The sequence below is a fragment of the Netta rufina genome, assembly GCF_964035555.1.
Source record: "Netta rufina genome assembly, chromosome: Z".
Classification (NCBI taxonomy): domain Eukaryota; kingdom Metazoa; phylum Chordata; class Aves; order Anseriformes; family Anatidae; genus Netta; species Netta rufina.
In genome coordinates, this window is record NC_140126.1 from 74702259 (window position 1) to 74718138 (window position 15880).

The window sequence follows — 15880 nt, forward strand, 5'->3', positions numbered from 1 at the left end:
GAAATGAAGAAAAGGACTGAAATACACACTGGCAAAACAACAGAATTAAGAACCTGTGGTTTTAAACATCACTTACTGCAGTAATATGAAAAATTAGCTAAATCAGAGACTTAATGAACCTTTCTGTACCTATGTATTCTAAGTAGGCCAGCTAATTCATTTCTGAAAGGAAAACAATCTTGTGTTTTGACAGCAGAGGTGATAATGTCCCTCATTATGCAAATAGGATGGCCTTTTATTAAAGTGCTATTTGATATATGAGAGATGTCAGCTAGTTTAAATCCAACTTTTTAAAACTTTATTCTTTAAGAATGTAGATTACAGCAAGTATTATTCAAGATACTAGAAGAAAACGTTAGTGTGTTTTCCCTCATTTCATTTCAACATAAATTCCAAAGGGCTCTGACAAATGATTTATAAGCAGCAAATATGTTCATCTTTCCTTATAAAAATTCTTGCACCAGAAGCCATGCAGCACAAAATAATAGGGACAGATGATAAATTAAGAATGTTTTGAAAAATACTTTCACAGTTTTAGTAAGAAACCATTATTAGCTCACCAAAGTTTACAATACTGATTCTGTCACAAAAGTGAAGACTTAGATATGATAAAAACACATGTTGCAGTAAGCATTCCCTGCTTCACAAAATCTCATAAATCACAAAGTTAATTTCTATCATGTCCAAAAAATTTTAGCATTACAAGACTAGATAAAAATGAAGAAAATACAGAAGTGATGTTCAATATAGTTCTGACGTAAAAAGCCTTTTTTCTTTTTTTCTTCTACCTTTGTCTGACTTATATTTACATTTACATATTCTGAACAGAAGAGCACAGAGTTCTTTTTAATACAAAAGAGGAAAAAATCTTATCATCTAAATCATTTAAAATGATTTTTTGTGCTTTTATATTTGTTCCATTGTGTATTAAAAGTATTACCTTGGAAATCAAAATGTAGTGAACTAGAAACAGAGGCTGGTGTTTCCTTATTTATAAGTTCATAGTCTTGCAGCCAACCTGATATATTCTCTCAATATGTTATGTAACACTAAACTGATGTCCTGGCCATTTAATCCATTATTTGGCTCAGATTCAAAGCTACTGAGGTAGAAAAGCTAGACCTCACTCAATCTTCAATTCTCTCTTGCTTTTCTCTGCATACATTAAACTTTAAATTGCTCAATGTTCTATCACTCTAAAAAGAAAAATAAGTTAACAAGTAACCAGTCAGTCTGAGTTTTCTAGCTATCCACTATAATATAAACAATTTGTTGGGCAAAACAAACTTTCTAGTATAACACTTGTGCCCTTTCTTTACATCTAATCCTTTTTATATTTATGTTTTATATTTAAGCATATTTACACATGCGTTAATCTTTACCATAACGCAGAATGTGTCATATAACATGGACAATTGCCAATTTTATAAAAAGTACATGCTGCAAACATTTTTTGCCATATTTTAACTTTTTGAAAAGAGTTGAACTTTTCACTGCTTAAAAAAAACATAATGGAACTATTTACAACAATTACAACAACAAAAAACTTTGAAAAAAAAGTAAAATTGATCACATGTATTTCTAAAACTTTTTTTTTTTTTTTTTTTTTTTCTAAACAAAACTTGGAGACAGTCTTATCTGATACTCAGTGTTGACAAACAAAACCAGCCTATTTTTAGAAACAGTTTTGAATTTCCTTGGACTGGGTTTCTTTCCTGTTTTTCCTCCAGTCTTACCTCTGATACAAAGAGCAAATTAGAATGGTGTTTCCCATGCACATGCAGGACCCAAAGGAGCCTAACAGGCTTTCTCTGTAATGGTAAGCCAATACGCTAATCCACAGCAAATGCATATGGAACAATTTCCTCTCCTTTCATTCAGCTGAAGCCAGTGGCACTATTGGCTTACAGTGCTACGCCTGCCTAAGCTCTTATTCACTTCAAGGTGGAAGGTCACAGTGGACAGATTAGAGCAGTGGTGACAGGGTTAGCAAGGATGAGAGCTGCTTTCTAGATCAAGATGCCGATGCTGAGTGAGTTCAGAGAAAATCACTGAATGCTGAGAAAATTGATCAGGAAGGACAAATTTTAGCGAAGGAGCTATATGTTGAGTCCTTCCCACACATTTGTCAGTTCCATATTCAACAAAATACATTTTAGTTCCACATTGAACAAAAACATTTATAGAGGGTTTAAAGTCAGAACCATAACAAGTCCTACAATCTACACAATGTTGTCTTAAAATAATTCATAAAACAGTTGAATGGTTGAATTTTGTTCTTCATTGCCTGGAATAATCCATTAACCACACTAACTTTATCTTAAGTGGCAAAGTGGATGTGCAGGTAGACAAAGATGTAGGAGCAAGGATGTCTTTGTTATTAAATATTATCATACAGTCTGAGAGAAACTGAAGGAGAAAACAGAATGTGTTAGATCATATGTATCTGACATACAGTTTGCAAGGAAACATGTTTCTGCTTTAACAGGCAGCAGGTTATGTTTTCTTGCACAGAAAAAAAATCTCTCTCCATTTGCTTTTTGCTTACTAGTCTAATTCCAAATGAAAGGTATTCAGTTTGTCTGGCAAATATATTTCTTTTTTTATTTTATTTTATTTTATTTTATTTTTTCTTTCTTTCTTTTTTTTTTTTCTTTCTTTTTTTTTTTTTCTTTCTTTTTTTTTTTCTTTCTTTTTTTTTTTTTTAAAGGAAAAGAAACAACAAACTATAACTTCTGCTATTTATACTGCTACTAGAAACAATCTGAGAATGCTGTAGTTTCCTGTATCTCTGTCCTCCTCTTTATAAACATATATATATACCAACACATACTGCTCTACATGCTATGCTTAATATGTGTTTACCTATAGTTCTAATTGTGTCTTCAGCACATACATTTGCACACATGCATACATAAAGCAGATAGCTGGTCTGATTCCAAATCAATTGGATTCAGATGAGTGAATCTAGACATCTGATTCAAGGGTTATAACCTTCAAAGGCTGGTGACTTCTGAGTCTAACAGAATGCAAAGAACAGTCGAGACCAACAAATCCCCACGGCTGTTTTAGGACTTCACCAATGCTCCTAACACTTTTTGAAAGTTCCTGCAGGATTAAGCACTACAGTATCAACTATTCCGTTTCCATTAACTGATAAATTGTATTTCCCTAATATAAATAAAGCACACTAGCTAGAAAAGTTGAAGATCCTACATGACTCAATAATACTTGCAAGCTTTCATTATCTAAAAAAGAACTTAAAATAATTCCAGAAGCTTTGCTGAAGTAACTGTCCACATAAAAGAAACCTTCCAACTTAATGACATGGTTACATGCAAGCAGTTTGTATTTAAAGAAACACAGTTACATGCTATAGTGCTACAGTCTTCAGCATTTTTTTCTTTTTGCAAACCCAAACATGGAAAAAAAAATCAGACTGCTTACAAAAAGAGGAACTTCATTTTTGGCGGGCTTCTGTTCACTATATGATTTGGCAGAGGCTGTGATAGCTGACAGAATATTGATCTGAGATTTGAGAAGGGTGAAGAAGACTAATGGACAAATGCAGCAGACCATTCGACTGCTCCTGTCTCTCTTTGCGAATGCTCATGCACAGACATACACATGCGCGCACACACACACACACATGCACACACACTATCCCTTCTCTGCAACACAGAAGAATCTTGATAGAATGGCAGGAAACACGCACAGAGCGGGCAGGGAAGGATATGATGTCAGCAACCACAAACAATAAAAGGTGTAAAGGTGCTTCCTTCCCTAAACTGTTCCAGAAGTGCAAAATGGGAACCAAAACTCTCCACTTCCTTCTCCGAGCAGAACTGTCTGAATCTGCTTTGCTGCAACACCCCAGATAGAGTTCTTTGAACAAGGCACACCAGGGGCAATAAGGAGTATCAAAACAGGAGAGTCACAGTATTTAATTTATAAACAAGAAGGTGGCCAGAGAACAGCTAAATTGAAAGGTATGGGGGCTTAGTATTTTCATGGTTGCTTTACAGAAGAAACAAACTCATCATCAAGATTTACCTGTTCCACTATGTAGCTTGCATTCGCAATGGATTAGTTTAAAACTAAAGAACCAAACCAAATCTTTTTTATTTTCATCATGTAAGGAAGCAAACAAACAAATAATGCTGTCCCTGTTCTCTCTCCAATCTTACTTAAGACAAAAGTCACTTCAAAGTCTATGAAAGCTTTGTGTGCAAGCCCTTTTGTTTATTCAAAAGAGTTTTGAATCAGATTATAAATAAAAATCTAGATGTACCGTGAATACATCAGCTATTTGCTTAATGAAAAATTAGCTGCAAAAAAATGCAACATAACTGTGAAAATTCACAGCAGGGAATACATACTTTAAATGAGATGGTCACTGAAATATTATCTGTAAAAGCCTTAGCTGACCAAGACCCATATGCAGACAAAGACCGTAAAGAAACAACTGGGCATACTGCATCAAATAAAGTCACTGCTCATTTTGGGTCTGTCACCTTGAGCCAGATAAACTTGCAATAAATACAGAAAAGAGCAAAAGTAATATTCATCTCTCATGTTATCCTACTGAGATTAGCTGATATTATATCCAAGATAGAAGTAGTCCTTCACATTTAATGTGGTTTGGTTGCAGAGTCATTACAAAGGACACAGTTTGGCCCATTAACAGAAACGTTATGATAAAATTATATATGTCATCACCACGGTAATACATCAGTAAAGCAGAAATGGCACAATCTATGGTATGGTTATCCAGGCAGAAAGCCATGCAACAAATGAATCTGAGTCATCTTAAGGTTTCAAACATCTGTCCACAACATTCTGATTTAGAAATTAAACGTAACCTACATTTATGTGTTTTGATCTTATGGCCAGATTGCCACATTAAAAGATGCGGAAGGGAGTTCATTTTAATCTACTAAATTTAACTCTCAAGAGATCATGCATTTTGCATGAAGCAAACATTTAGGCCATAATGAATGTAATATAACAGATGAAATACTATTGACTACTCAGGACAGAGTATGTCAAACTGAAAAAGACCACAGATAGAGAAAATATTTGTAATCTTTAAGTACCAATGCTCATTCATCTTGTCATTTACCTAATCTAAAACAAAAAGGAACTTCGGAAAACAAACGCAGCCTTCCCTCTAATTTATGATGCAAGTTTAATTTACAACAGAGAACAAATCAAGGACAATGAAGTTCTGCATTAATCCAGGATTAAAAAGTTCATTAACTTGCAAACAGCAAAATAAATCTCTGCATTTAAGTTATTAATTGAAAGTTTTACTGAAAAGTTGAATTATTTGATATGAATGCATTTTTTTTTGCTACTGATTTTGAAATCATCTGCTGAATTTTAAAGATTTTTTTCTCTAACAGATATTTCCTGTATTTATGTATTTATTTATGCTTAAATGATAGTAGAATGTGTTTATTTTTAAGTCTTGTATTCAGGAGATCTCTCTCTCTCTTTTTTTTTTTTTTTTTTTTTTTTTTCCCATTGACATTCATATTTACTTATAATTTGATTTATTCCCATTATACTGAAAATTTAGTAATGAATTTCAGAAAATTCTTCTTTTTCAACTGATTTGTTGTCTTGTAACTGATACCATTAGTTAGTTGTATGGCCAAGAGGAAGAGACATGAGAATATCTGGCATTTTCAGATTTTTTAAATTTGGAGTTAAATGAATACTTTGGATCCCTTGAATCTGACAGCTGTGGTCACTGTAGCCTACAACTCAAATACTGTACCAAGTTATCTCATAGAGCAAAAACTTATGCAATATGGGTGCAGGAGTTTCAGTTGTTATAGTTTTGTGAAGTTTGCCTGAAAAGCTTGTCTGGGCAAACTCAGCATCATTGCCAAAATAGCTGAGAAGATGATACTCCCTACCAGTGGTCCTACCTCATCATGCCACAGACACTGCTTCTGAAAGGACTGGTATCTGGATTCTGAAAGTGGAGTCTGCAGCTGCCTATGAGTTTCAGCTGATCCACACCTAAGTCAGAAGGAGAGGAGTGACTCTAGCCCACCTTCCACAGATTGTGCTGTGAGTTGTCCGTCAGGCACAGAGGATGGCTTTCCGAATGGTGCACACATACTATGTGCAGCCCTGGATATGCTGATAAAGATTCACGGAAGGAGGGCCAAAGGCCTTCCGAAGGATTGTGGAATTTGCTACAGACGGTGAGTCATTCCTTGCAGCAGTGCACCAAAAGAGGAAGCAAACACTGGTAATCTAGATGAAAACTGATTGCCTGCAGCCCCACAAGAAGAGATATGTGCCTGCTATGCTTGAAAAAGAAAGAAAGACTTGGCTAGTTTACAACATTTTTTTTTTTTTTTTAATGAAATAGGTGAAGAAGAATATTTGATTTGAAAAGCAAAGAACATATACAGTAATGCATATTTTAAGGAAACCAATTAAGTGAAATGCTAGAATTCTAAAAGAAAACATACTCACAAAAAGTTGCTTTTAAATCTACAGTGACTTGCAGGTGATATTTCAGTGTCTATCCACCACAAAATTGGAAAGAAAAACAAGTATTCTGAAGGAAAAGCTTACAGGTTCATGATTAGGTTCATGGCAAATCTTTGGGTAGCTAGACAGATATAATGGGAGTCTGACCAATAAAAATGGAATAGGATCCTTGAAGTGTTTGGGAGACTGGCTCAAGTTTATCAAATCAAACAAACTAATAGTACAAGGGAATAAAGGATTGAAAGCTGAATCACTTAAATTTGTCTCAAATGGAGACAGTGACTAGGAAAGTGAACCTGTCTGAAAATTAAGCAGGGAAATTGGACTGTTGGAATTTCAGCTGGAAGTCTGAATAGTTTTGAACTAATATTTTGATTGCGTGGCATTATAGCTAATAGATGTCTACTAAATACCAGGAGAAGTGTTTTACCAGTTCAGTCCTCCACAGAACTGTCTGGAGGAGTAGAGGAATCATTTCAGTGTTCAACAGGCTAAGATTTAGCATCTTTTGTTTTGCAGAGGTGCCTTGGAACTACTTTGGTCTTGATTTAGCTATACTTAAAGAAGATATTCATGTTTACAGTTTGGGAGTAAAGAGTTTTGGAGGGTGTTGGCTTTTTACAAGAAAAGTCTAAGATTTCTAGAGCTAAGTCATCGTATAACCTGTAAGTAATCTCTAGCTGTGGTTAAGGTCTAGATTTACAGATTTGTTACCATTGCTTGTATGTGAGGAAGTCTGTGGTAAGGAACATAAATCTCCACAATGGCTTTTAAGAAACAGGGGACAATTCCAGGTATTTCTTGAAGAAATTATGTACTGTAATTTTGAGTCTAAACCCAGGTACAAGTACCTGGAAATACTGATACAGATGGCACAAAACTTTAGATACACTTCCATTGAAGAAAATAAGGTCTGATTTTCTGAATTATTCTTTGTTATTGGAAAAGATGTTTGAGTACTTCATAATTTGCTGAATTGCAGTAAACTTGGTTCATGCACTTAGACAAAAGAGCTGGAGACGGCTGTCTGAGCTGTGATCAATGATCAGTACTGAAGCAATAGAGAGAATATATGGAGGAGACAAGAGAATTCTGGGTAAAACAAGTGGACTTGTTCGGACTACACAGACCTTCTTCATCCAACATGCTCCAAAGGAATTTCAATCCTCCCTTTCTCACTCAAAGGGCATGGCAATTTGTAACAAAAGCTGAGTTCTGCTATTCTAAGTTTGTGCTGCACCACCACTTCATCTTTGTGAGGAGGAACAAAGATTAAGGTTGTAGAAACCCAAAAATCTTATAGAAAAGTGATATCTTGCACATTTGTTAATTAAAAATTTAATTTTTAGAGAAAACAATATTTTATAAACAGGAATTCTGTGACATGATTTAAAAGGCATAAGAAACAAAAGTCTTTTTAAAATACTAAGCAAACAAATGAGTGAGCACTGTATTTGGTTGAAGGACTACACTGAAAATTAGGAAGGATCATATAGAATGGAGACAAAAACCAGGATGAAACTATCTTTAAGCTGAGAACATAAGTGCATAACTGAAAAACAAAACCCAAGATATGAATAACTTCCTCATTATAAGAAAATATATGGGCCTCTGCCAGAAAACAGATTCTGTAAGAAATGTTTTGAAGGGGTTGATAAAAAGGAACACTCTGCAACTTGAGCAAAAAAAGTGACAAAAATTATCAAGATACAGCTTGGATTCAAGTAAAACTGTTTTGGATTAATAATGGGAAAAACCTTGACAGAAAAACTGTATAATTATGATATGGTTGTATAGCTTATTTTTTTTTCTGCCTGCAAAGTGTTGCTTGTGGTGTTGCTATTTTAAGTGTTGTTTAAGTAATGGTTGGAAGATGAAAGAAGACAGAGTGGATAGGCTTACTGCTGGTGAGTATAACTTCTCTGATCTTATAGACCTGGATACTTCAATAAAAGGCAACAAATAAAATATGTTCAGTATTGTTTTATGGAGTCTTGATTTATGACCATGAAAGAGAAGCTGAAAACTGAGATATATTGGAAGACAGTTCAGTTATAGAAAATACAAGAAGAGAACTATTAAGTAAAACTAAAACAGAAACATGTTTGGAGATACCAATGATGAAGAGGGGAGCTCATACTGTGAGCTGCGCATTAATACCTGATAACGCACATTAATTCTCAAGTCTTGCTAAATTTAGAGAAAAAAAAAAAAAATCTTGTAAAGATACAGTATCAAGGAATTATTTTAGTCCCTTGCAAGTTTCCCTGTCCCATAACTCATAAACAACCCATAACTCTGTGAATTTGGATAACTATTCAAGCCCAGAAGGGGCAGTATCTCTTACTGATATCCCCTAATGTGGGTGCTGGCTGCACATTTCAGCTTCCTGACAGGGAGCCAAAGCAATCAAATGTGAAGAACTTCAAGTAGGTGTCTGAAAGCCACAGACGATCCTCAAATTCTGACCAAATCTTGTAAATATCTAATGGTTTTGTTCCTTTTATTTTTGAAAAAAGTACTCTGTTGTAACCAGTCACTCACAGCCATCACTGACATGTCACAATGGACCGCTTCTGAGGCAGAAATTTTAAATCCAGAAAATGACTTAGATTTTTGTGGATCTACCCCTTTATACTAATGCAAATATAAGGAATGATCCATCATTAGCACTGGAAAAGTTTGACAAGGTTTGCCGGCAGAGGTAATATCTATTAATTGATTATATTGAGTAACATAGTTGGAAAAAATAAATCATCTTTAGGCTGTACGAGTTGTTTAGATCCTCAGGGTACCCAAAACTCACCTTTATTTCCAGCTGTATTATCTAATACAAACATTCTCCTATTTACGATGTTACACCATCTCAGCTACAGCTATATTACCAGATTTTTTTCTACAAAATAGACCTAAGCACATAACTTTAACAAATAATTACTTTTATTAGTTTTCTAAAGCAACTAGGGTAGATTGCTTTAGATTTTTTTAGATTAGGATAGTTGCTTTAGATTTTCTAAAGCAACTAGGGTAATTCACCCCAGCAATCTATTTCTTAGACAGGAATGGTCATACACAAAGATGTCCTACTTCTCTCTTTTGTGTATCCATTTCCAGAAACATGCTCTTTTCATGTAAATTCCTGACCTTCCCAGAATTGTGAAGAATTAAATATAGTTCTAAAATCTAAAGTAGACTGCACAATATGGAAAACTGCTGAACCACTAAGTTTTCATACATTTTGTGTAAATGTTAATATGATAAATATGAGCATTAAAAGCTCTGACACTCCCTGGACTGAACTGCTTGCCCAGAGACAGCTGCAGGCTTGGTAAATAAATAAATAAATAAATAAATAAATAAAGGCAAGGGAAAGAAGGAAATATATCAACCTTCCCGATGACCATGACAGCTGAAAAGTCTATGTTAGTGCTTCCAATCTCACTCAGACATTTATTTATTTATTTATTTATTTTTTCCCAAGGACAAAAGGAGATGAAATGTATGTCAGGTACATAATAAGGCTAATAAAAAAAAATGAATGCACCTGTATTTCACTGAATGACAGTGAGGAACTGTCTCTGTGAAATAAACATCTTTTTCTAATGACAAAGCTCCTAAATTAGGATGGGTTGCTGCTTTTAAATACACGAAGTACATACAATTTAAGCAGAAACTACTGAAATCAGAATACACCTGTTCTTTAAAAAAAAAATAAAAATAAAAATAACAGATGAAAGAAGAAAAGTACTGCGGCATCAGTATAGCAAAACAGCAGTTACATTGTCATTATGAAAATCTGATACCTCTTATGAGCTACATGATAAGAAATGTGTGCATATTGGCCAGTGTCTGCTGCATGGAATTTTGCTTGTTTAGGATGAGACATACGTTAGAAAAATGTAAGGTTCTGACCGCCAAGAAATGATATAAACTAGCTGTACCTGCTGTTGCTAGCACCCATCATTCATACACTGCGGCTACTTGCTTTCTGCTTCCTGGCTGTGTCTTGCCAAGAAGCATCTCTCCAGACTGGATTCTCACTGGTTTTGAACCAGAAAAGATGCAAAAGCAGACTGTACTATAGGAAAAGATAACAAGGAATTTGTTATGATGGAGATATCAGGAAAAAAAAGATTCCTTGAGACAAGAAATAAGCAAGGTGCCTGAAGGATAACCTGAGTTATATTAACTGTTAAGGAAGATTTTTTCTGTTGTTCTGGCTTAATGGAATATTCTTTTTTTTTTTTTTTTTTTTTTTTCTTCTTTTTTTTTCTTGCTGGTGCTGAAAAGGGAAAGCAATACGTGTGTTTATGTTAACAATATTAAGTGAGAAAGAGAATGGTGGAACAGAAGATACATGTCACACTGCAGAGTTTGATATGATAAAGAGCTAAAAAAACTCCGGTTTAGATACTGAAGATACGCCTTGAACCAGAAACAAAGACGTAAATAGCCCCTTCTAGTTTATGGTGCTATTCAACCACATTACAGTTCACCTTTGGTTTTTAAAAATTGTATTAGGTAAGTAATTTGTACTGTCCACATGAAGATCTGTTCTAATTTTTCACAGAATTGGAGCCTAACCGTTCTCACATTAAGACCTGTAGAAGCAAATTCTCTACTGAAATAGAAGGTGTTTACCACAGAGATACACCTAACACTGTACAAGTGCAAAAGCCACATGTGAACATCACACCCTGCCTTCCAAACCCTAGCTGTAACCGCTCCATTAACACATACAGCTGTATTTATTTATTTCTTACACAAGCAAAATACATTATATTTGGTAATAGCCAATGCTAAAAGTCAACATCTTTGTCAGATATTAGTAGAAAATACTAAAACATGTTTAGTTTGCAGAGGGTAATACAGTGCAAATTGCTTGACAGTCTCTTCTATTTTGAATGAACAGTTTTTTCTAAACAAATCATTGACAACATTGCTTGTTGTCCTATGAGTATACTGAAGAACAAAACAAAACCTTAATCAATAAACACAAAGATACATTAGCTAATTTTTTTTGTGGCCTCGAATATGCATTACTTTTTCTCAAAAGTGACACTCTTTGAGCTCTATTGGTATGCAAGGTGATTTTTGACAAAAATATTCTCAGAAACAGAAGGCTATGGCTAAATTATCATGCAGTATAGCATAAAGAATTGAATCTAAGATTGAGATACAAACACAGCTGAGATGTGCTCTTCTTCCTGCCAAAAATATTTCATGTCACCTTCATTTTTGACTCAGTTTTTCTCTTGGAAACCTGGAGATAAGAAACCTGGGGATTTGTTCACGTAAAGATTCTGAAAAGTAAGGTGAATATTTATTAAAAGATAATGAAATTCTGAGTGCTTTTAGTAAACATACTGTAATTTCCCTTTAAAATAGTTAGTAAGCAAATCATTTGGCATATTTTAAAATTATCAAAGTAAAGGGCAAGATTACGACCACAAAAATAATAATATCCATATTTAAATCACTGATTTCAGAAAGTTATAATTATCCTATATATCTCAAACATTTATATACACAAGTTGTTCTAGCACTATAACCTTTTATGCTAATGCATATCTTCTTAAAATAAAGATATTTGACAGTACTGTCATATAAGGTCCAACATGGTACACAGCAGATTCATCAATTTCCTGTTTCTTACCCTCTTTATCTTACAGCATCCTAATCAACCTAATTAAAGCTTCGTTCATTTGAAACCTCAGATGACAATTTGTTTAACTCTGTCCCACTGTGGTCTTTTTATAAAGAGAATTAAATTTGATCTTCTGACAGCAATTATTAAATGATCCCAACTGGCCCCAATTAAGACACATGGCTTACAGGCCTCAAAATCCAATAAAGTGCCAAGCCCTCTCTTTCACTTGTACATCTTCCTTTACCTTGTTTTATTTTTCTGAAAGCCAATTAGGCTTATCTTATCAAGTGGAACTGAATGCTATTGTGTAGACTAATTCAAGATACAATTCATCAACTCACTTTTATAGTTATACTGAAGTAAGAAAATCATGCCCCAAATCATCCTTTTGAAACCCCTCCCCGATTCAATTCATCCAGCTTTTAAGGAAAAGAAATGCTTTAACACCTTTCACCATGTGCACGTGACCTATATATACTTACTTTTAAAACACTGCCTACAAAAAGCAGTGATTAGAGGAATAAATCATGCTCCTCACTATGTTTTAATATATTAAAACTCCTTGCTATGAGTTTTACATTACTCACAATTCTTCTTATAGAAATAAGTCTCTTCTACAAGCGTTTCCATTGGGTTATCATCTTCTCATTTCAGAAACCTTGAAGAAATGTGACACTAACTTCTGAGGTTAACCTCTTTTTACCTTTAATTTCTGCTCTAATTTTTTCACATTTTTTCAGTAGTATGCTGTGAAAAAATGTTCCCATGATTTCACATAAAGGCAGGTAGCCCCAGGATTTGGAACTCATTGATTGTGTGATACTCCAGGGATACAGCTGAATTAAAACCAGCCTCATGAGACTGAAGTAGCTTCCATACACATCTGGCTTTTCTTATTCTAAACCCTAACACCTGCCTGGAAATTTAACCCCTGTCTTTTCTCTGAAGAACAAACGGGACAGATTTATCTACTGCCATTTGGTTTAGGTCAAAGCTGAGCTGTATGATGTTCTGCTAAATTAATTGCAATGTAATTGATATTGTTTGACACAGTTTTTGAAAAGATGATGCTCCATCCATTTTATGACCAGACTGCATTCTCTGTACTAAAATATCTTAGATCTTATGTTTCTGTAGATTCACCCTGAGCACAGCTTTGAGTAATAACTTATTAAAAAACAGCACACATTTTCTATCTTAATATTTCTAATGAATTGCTATATAAGATAAGATCATGGGCACAGACTTCATCAAGGGAGTAAGTAAAAGGGAAAAAAAAAGCTCAAAGCAATACTATTTCAATTATGGTGAATGTTTTCTATATTTCTGTAATTTACATTCTGAACAAATGCATTCACAATATTCCTTAAACACAAAGAAGATTGAAATGTACTAAATTTCAATGCAATAACTCCTTTATTTGCAGGAAGATGTGCAAGCTTATGTAAAACATAATTAGACATGTTTCCTGTCCAGCTTGGAAACACACTTGTCTTTGTAAAAAAATAAAAATAAAACGTGATGCTAACCACTTTTCAAAAAGTAAAATAAATTGCTAAATAACTGCAAATGTTGTTTTTATGAAATTAAAAAAATATTGACTTAGAAGAGCAGGAATCAGATTTACTCCCACGAATGCTATGTGACATCACTAAATATGAACTGCAACAAGCAGTAACAGTTGATGCAGAATTTCTAATGGAGCATTGAAATTTCTGAAAAGTAAAAAAGATTTGAGTACACTGTTTCACATTTTTTTTTCTCATTGTATTCTAATAATCCCTTACAAGATGTTAATTTTAGATCATTCTTTTGCTAAAAACAGCAAACCCTGAAACAGAACTAGTGCAAAGAGCTGAAAATATCCCGTGGAAAAAAATCTGTACAGAAATCAGATCAACCCAAATCCTGCCATTACTCAGCACTGCAGTGACGTGCAGATGTTTGTAGTGGTTTAAAGAGCCGGGGGGGCTGGAAACTCTACGTACTCAACTCCAACATGATTGCAATTGAACCTCATCAAAGTAAGAGCTCATAATTTGTCACAGAAAACAGCCAATTAACATATGTTAGAAAAAGGCTCCCATAAAGATAATATATGATTAAAGATCCAATGCAGCTGTCACAAATAAAAATTTTGCATTTTAAATAGAAATATCAGCCTGGGTTTTTGAATTTTTATTTACATTGATATACCATATATATATATAAATATAGGAAATAAAATAAAATAAAATAAAAAACAACAAACAAACAAACAAAAAAAACCCACAAAGCAAACCAAAACAAACCAAAAAACAAAACAATCAAAAACCCATTAACCCTAATTATAGTATTTCCTCCAGGTTTGGACTTACAACTTAGGGGGATCTGGGAGCTAAGGCAGTATTTACTGTTCTGACTGTTGTGCTGTGAATAGCTAAGACCCTTTCCAAAACACAACAGTTATTTTGTTTTAGTACTACTTTAGAAGACAGACCTTCATTGTGAGAGAGATGGCCTTCATTGATGCACTCTGTTGTCAAGACATTCCTCTGAAAACGCAGCAGATCCTTATTGCTTCAAAAAATACAGTACTGTGTATGATAGCCCCACAGCCAGTGCTGTGATCCTGGCCCTTCAAATGCACAGCCATAAGTAAATCTGGACTGCAGCCAGTTCCATTATTTCACATTTACATTGGCGAACGTGAGATAGAATGTAGCCTGCAACCACCTTTTAAATAAATACTTTGATTAAATAGTTTTCACATATATGTGCATAGGAAATGAAGCCTGTTGCTTTATCAACACAGAATTCTGACTGTGACACTGACTGCTACCTATTCTGAACAATAATTTTTATTCCTCAAGTTTTGCACAGCAATATTTTAATTACTGAAACTGCATAACTGGAATGCTATTTCTTATAAGCATTATCTGTTTTTCCTGCTATCATTTAGGGTTCTATGTGGGAGTCAACAAACTGAAATTATTTGAATGGTATTTTATTTTGTATGTCTGAGTGTGTATGTCCTTGTCTTGACATCATGTTGTAAAAGGAAGTGCTTCCTCTTTTCTGTTTGAAAGAGACCCAAGAAAAACAAAGTTTTGAAACTCAGTGGTCTGACTGGATATTAGTCTGTATATATTTTAATATTGCTTTAATTCCTGTTCAGCCAAATATAAAAGTAGGGACAAATTTTAATCAAAGTGAACAAGTAATAGAATGGAAAAAAAATATTCATAAGTGATGATGATTTTTAATATATATATATTTTTTTAATCTTTGAATTCTTGTAATGTTTCAGAAACGCTGTTTCCATTAAATTAAAGACCAAGACCAAAAGCACTGCATGTTTCTGATTCACTTACATGGTGCAAAATATCCTAATATCCTTTAATATTCTTTATTACATTATATTAACATGAAAAATATTCCTTGTGAATCACTGTATTGTTTTAACAAAACACGGTGAATAATGTTAAGGTTATGCTGCCTTTCTTTTCCTCAAGAGTGTGTTCATTGATTCCCAAGCAATCAGTAAAATTTTTGATTAAGATCTCAGAAATAGCTGAAAATCCCAAAGCTTCTCTGCTATTGAAACTTCCCATGTCTTTGACTGTCCCCAACTAATGACAGTAAACTATACAGCCTCAAGCTAAAGAGATTAATTTCCATTCTGCAATGAATAGACAAAAAGTGGACAAAATCCATTTTACCATCAAGTACATTGTT

The 15880-nt window shown here is 34.0% G+C and overlaps 1 protein-coding gene across 9 annotated transcripts in view; it reads right to left on the reverse strand.

Moving 5' to 3' along the window:
* The window catches only part of MEF2C (myocyte enhancer factor 2C), a 139957-nt gene that overhangs the window by 78419 nt on the left and 45658 nt on the right, over positions 1-15880 (reverse strand). The window contains exon 1 of one of the 9 annotated variants that reach the window (XM_084304866.1): positions 10455-10471. The exons of the other annotated variants lie outside the window; for them this stretch is intronic. The gene's annotated coding sequence lies outside the window, so the exon portion shown is untranslated. Of the gene's footprint in view, positions 1-10454; positions 10472-15880 lie in introns of those variants that run through there. 9 annotated transcript variants of the gene reach the window in all.